We start from the raw sequence: 5,438 nt of genomic DNA, 5'->3' as shown, positions 1-5,438 counted from the left end.
TTTATTCTGTGCTGGACAATCTTCCTTTTAGGCCAGGGACAGTCCTTCTGTCTTGACCTCTAGAGAGATGGGATTACCGTCATGAACATATATCCACTTCGAAATTAGACTTTCATCCTCTCCCACAGATTACACTTATTTTTGTTTGTTTCTGTTTTTATTCTGAGGTATTGTCTCATGAAACCCAGCCTTGATCCTTTTGAGGTAGTGAGGATGACCGTGAACTCACAGAAATCCACTTGTTTTCACCTCTGGAATGCTGGGATTGAAGGCATGCACCACCATGTCCAGCCTTATCTTAATTTACACTGTGTACGCGTGTGTGTGTGTGTGTGTGTGTGTGTGTGTGTGTGTTTGCACACATGTGCATCTGTGCACACAAATGCAGTTATAAGCACACCCTCACATGCATGCCTTCGATTGAATGTGCAGATAAAACAACAGCCTGTGGGAATGTATTCTTCCTTTCTACTGTTTGGGTCCAGATTGGTGGTACCTTTACCCACTGAGCCAACCCCATGGCCATCCTGCATTTTCTTATATATAAAGAAAATTTCTTATAAAACTTTACAATTTTAACTTTCACTTTTCAGCCTTTTAAACCATTTGAAGTCTGTCTTCTACATAGTTTCAAGTAGAGAGACCCACCTTCCTTCGGCCTGTGGTGGTGAATTAGTTTCTGTCACCACCTGGGACAAATCCCTCTGGGGCCTTGTGGCTTGGCACCTTTACCACACATTGACTTCCCACGAACAGACTGTCTTAAGCTCTCTTCTCTCTTACCTGACGGCAACTGGCAGGGCCACCTCTTTACTGGCTCTATGGTAGACCCAGTTCTACCGGTAGGGCGGGTACCCTACTTTGCTTCTCCCCTCAAAACAAGAGTTGGTTTTCAAAGGCCACAGCCTCACATACCTATAACCCCAGCACTCAGGAGGGGAAGCTACATATAGATGAGAATTTGAGACCAGAATTTATATAGAAAAATCCTTTTTCCCCCCTTCATGAATAACTGTTCATGTACTCACTTATGGGAATCCCTACCTTCCTGTAATAAAATGTGAGGTTTGTAAAGGAGTTTTGTTTAACTTTCTGCTGTACCCCATGCATGTGCAAGAACAGCCTAAGGTAGCTCCCTACACAGTTACTAAGCAAATGATAGAATTTTTTTTTTTTTGTGTGTTTGGTTTTTCGAGACAGAGTTTTTCTGTTTATCCCTGGCTGTCCTGGTGATACAGATCTTTATTTTTGTGAGTCAACATGTGGTTGCTGGGAAATTGAACTCAGGACGTCTGGAAGAGCAGTCAGTGCTCTTAACCTCTGAGCTATCTCTCCAGCCCCGCCTCCTTAAATCTGTTTCTCTGTCTCTCTGTCTCTCTCTCTCTCTTTCTCCTTCCCTCCCTCCCTTCCTCCCCCCCCCCCCCACTCTTCAAGATGGTTTCTTAGTGTAACCATGGCTGTCCAGGACTTGCTTTGTAGACCAGGCTAGACTCGAACTCACAGAGATCCACCTGCCTCTGCCTACTAAGTGCTGGGATCACGTCTAGGTTGGTACAGATCTTTAATCTCAGCAACTGGAAGGCAGACAGTGGATCTCTATGAATTCAAGGCTAAATATACTGTCTGACTCTTTGTAGGAAAAGAATGCTCATTCCTCAATACACTATAATAATTTAGTTGCAGTCACAGGTAATAACATACACACAAATTTTCTTTTATTCTGTTTGTTGAAGCAAGGTATCACTCTAGGCCTAGAACTCTCTAGCCCTATATGGTCTTGAACTCTTGGCAGTATGCCTACCTCAGCCTCCACAGTGTAAGAATACCCCCAAATGGTAGATTACTTGCTAGGCGTGTTAAAGTCCTAGGATTTGATTCTCAGGACCACAGAGAAAGAGTTTTGCTGATAGTTCGTAGCAGGGCCTCATAGAGCCCACCTTGATTTTGAACGTGCTATGTAGCCAAGGCTGGCCTTAACTCCTAAATCTCATTCTGGACATATATATGGCTTTCTATGGCAAAGTCTGACACTTTAACCTCTAACTTTTACAAAACAGTTTGTTCACGTGTGTGTGTGTATGTATGTATGTATTAATTTTGTTACAGGGGGCTGGAGAGATGGCTCAGTGGTTAAGGGCACTGACTGCTCTTCCAGAGGTCCTGAGTTCAAATTCCAACAACCACATGGTGGCTCACAACCATCTGTAATGAGACCTGATGCCCTCTTCTGGTGTGACTAAAGACAGCTACAGTGCACTTATATATAATAAATTAATAAATAAATCTTTTTAAAAATAAATAAATCTTAAAAAAATATCTTAAAGGGCTAGAGAGATGGCTCAGTGGTTAAGAGCACTGTCTGCTTTTCCAGAGGTCCTGAGTTCAAATCCCAGCTACCACATGGTGGCTCACAGCCATCTGTAATGAGATCCAATATCCTCTTCTGCTGTGTCTGAAGACAGCTACAGTGTTACTTATAGACATAAATAAATAAATCTTTAAAAAATATATCTTTAAAAAAATTTTTTTTGTTATAGAATGTCCCACAGCACAAGCTGGCCTTGAACTCATGATGTAGCTAAGAGTGACTTTGGTCTTCTGACATTCCATTACTGGTCAATGTGTTGCTGAGGTCTAAGCAAGCCCTCTGCCAGCTGAGCTATACCCACAGCCTTGACCTCTGACCTTTGACAGTAACTAAGTGGCACCATGCATTTCAGGTTTCATCGTGTTCCTTGTACTATCATCTCTATGTGTGTACTTTGGCATCTAGTGCTAACACTTCCTAGCTGTTTGCATGTTGGGCAAGTGATGTAAGCTTTCATGAATTCTATTTCCTCCTGCATGTAGGTATAGTCCCACTTTTTAGAAGTAGGTCAAACAAGCTAAATTACCAGTGTGCATAAATGTGTACACCTAGTACATTGTTGCCCTGTAGTTGTCTAATATATATCAGTATTATTTTTGTACTTTTTTGTGTGTGTATGTATAAGCAGAGGTTTTGTGTGTGTGTGTGTGTGTGTGTGTGTGTCTGTGTGTGTGTGTCTGTGTGTGTCTGTGTGTATGTGTGTGTGTGTGTGTGTGTGTGTGTGTGTGTATGCACGCGCATGTCCATGAGAGCTCAGGAACCATTCACCTTTCTTAGGGACAGGGTTGCTTGCTAAACCCAGTGATTGCCAATTAGGCTAGATTGGTGGTGAGGAAGCCCCAAGGAGCTTATCTCATCCTCTCAGTATTGGGACTCTAAGCCTGGTCCCTTGTTACCCCTATTTGTGTGTGTGTGTATGTCTTGAAGCTTGTACAACCTGCACTTTACCGACTGAGCCCCAGGCCCCTATTTTCGTAGTATTGACAAACCTGCGTGCTTCCTGTGGGGTGTGTGGATTTGCAGTAGAACCTAACAGTAATGAGCATGGGCTTGGAAGTTTGAGTTCAAATTCAAGCTTCACTTCAGGGCCTGTGGTGAGGTTCAGCACTGAGCACAGCTTTGCTTGCTTAGTGTTCAGGGTCTGGTATGTAGCACCATGTAAATATAAATATCCAGGAGGATAGTGTTGTGCGGGGTCTGGAGAGATGGCTCAGTGGTTAAGAGTACTGACTACTCTTCCTCAGGTCCTGAGTTCAAAGATTAATTAATTAATTAATTAATTTATTATATATAAATACACTGTAGCTGTCTTCAGACCACAGCAGGGCATCAGATCTCTTTACAGAGGATTGTGAGCCACCATATGATTGCTGGGATTTGAACTCAGGATCTTGGGAAGAGCAGTCACTTCTGTAGCTGCGTTATCCTGCCAGCTTCTAACATCTTAGGTTTTCATTCTGTGGTGGTAGGTGCTGAATGAGGGGCCTTACACTGAGCCAATTCTCTGCCCCTGAGCTGCTGCCTGCTTCTGATTTATTTTTATATGTGTGTGGGTGTTTTATCTACATGTATGTCTGTGCACCACCTGTGTGCCTGGTGCTGGCAGAGGCCAGAAGAGGGTGTCAGAGCTGCAGACAGTTGTGAGCCGCTGAGTCATTTCTATAACCAAGCAGCCTGTTTTTCTTTTTCTCCCTCTTCTGTTTTTTTTGTTGTTGTTGTTGGTAGTGGGTTTTTTTTTTTTTTTTTTTTTTTGCTTGTTTGTTTGAATCAGGGTTTCTCTGTGTAGCCCCTGCTGTCCCAGAACTCACTTTCCAGACCAGACTAGCCTCAAACTCAGAAATCTGCTTGCCTACGTCATCTGCCGAGTGCTGGGATTAAAGGCGTGAATCCCCAGCTCCTGGCTCCTAGTTTTATTTATTTTATTTATTTTATGTGCATGAGTACACTGTAGCTGTCTTCAGACACACCAGAAGAGAGCATCAGATCCCATTACAGATGGCTGTGAGCCACCATGTGGTTGCTGGGAACTGAACTTGGGACCTCTGGAAGAGCAGCCAGTGCTCTTAACCACTGAGCCATCTCTTCAGTCCTTGTTTTGTTTTGCTTTTTTAAGAATTATTTATTGGGTAGGGTGATGACTCAGTGGTTGGGCTCACTGACTGCTCTTCCCAGGGTCCTGGGTTCAGTTCCCAATGACCACATGTTGGCTCACAGCCATCTGTGGTGGGGTCCAGTACCCTCTTCTGGTGTGTCTGGAGACAGCTACAGTGTGTTCGTGCATGAAGTGAATAGATAAATCTTTGAAAAAAGAAAAAAAAAAGATTTATTTATTTATTTATTTATTTATTTTTTATTTGGTGTATATAAGTGCACTGTTGCTGTCCTCAGACACACCAGAAGAGGGCATCAGATTCCATTACAGATGGTTGTGAGCCACCACGTGGTTGCTGGGAGTTGAACTCAGGACCTCTGGAAGAGTAGTCAGTGCTCTTAACCTTCAGCCCAGCTCCTAGTTCATTTTTGGTTTTGTTTTTTGTTTGTTTGTAGTATGTCTGCTGTGTCCATCTGTCCATCCTGTCCCTGCCTGTCCTGGAGCTCACAGAGACCCACTTGCGCTGACTCTGGAGTGCTGAGATTAAAGGCCATGCCACCACCCTCAGCTCAGAGTCCTTATGTTTTTAATTGAGATGACACTTGCTGTGCATCCTAGGCTGGCTTCAAACTCATTGTCCTCCTGTTGTAGTCACTTGTGTACTGGAATTACTGACACGTTCCTCCATGTCCAGCTCACTTGTTTATGTTTTCACAATGGATGTATAATTTTTATATAATTTAAAAGATAGCGGGGTGACGGTGGCGCACAGTTTTGATCCCAGCAAGCACTTGGAAGGCAGAGGCAGGTGGACCTCTGAGTTTGAGGCCAGCCTGGTCTACAGAGAAAGTTTCAGGACAGCCAGGGCTATAGAGAGAAACCCTGTCTCAACAAACCAAACAAACAAACAAAAATGAAAAAAAAAACAAACAACCAAAACCCAAAAAGGAAATTAACAATATATGGACTTGTCCACTT

Source organism: Micromys minutus (genome assembly GCF_963924665.1).
Source record: "Micromys minutus genome assembly, chromosome: 9".
NCBI classification, from domain to species: domain Eukaryota; kingdom Metazoa; phylum Chordata; class Mammalia; order Rodentia; family Muridae; genus Micromys; species Micromys minutus.
The sequence above is the reverse complement of the archived record's forward strand: the minus strand, read 5'-3'. Positions refer to the sequence as shown.